The following is a 238-nucleotide window of genomic DNA, read 5'->3' on the forward strand; positions in this document are numbered from 1 at the left end:
ACATTCCTCAAGAGGGTGGTTTTAAAAGCACAGGAACAGGCTGTCCCCATCTGTAGAAAGACAAAGTGGCAGAGAAGACAACCAGGCTGGCTAAACAGAGAGCTTTTCCTGGGACTCAGGAAAAAAGGGAGAGTCTACAATCTCTGGAAGAAGGGTCAGGCAACCGAAAAAGAGTACAGGGATCTTGCCAGGTCATGCAAGGTTAAAACTAGGAAGGCAAAAGCCCAACTAGAACTCA

Source organism: Pterocles gutturalis, unplaced genomic scaffold, assembly GCF_000699245.1.
Source record: "Pterocles gutturalis isolate BGI_N339 unplaced genomic scaffold, ASM69924v1 scaffold49380, whole genome shotgun sequence".
NCBI classification, from domain to species: Eukaryota; Metazoa; Chordata; class Aves; order Pterocliformes; family Pteroclidae; genus Pterocles; species Pterocles gutturalis.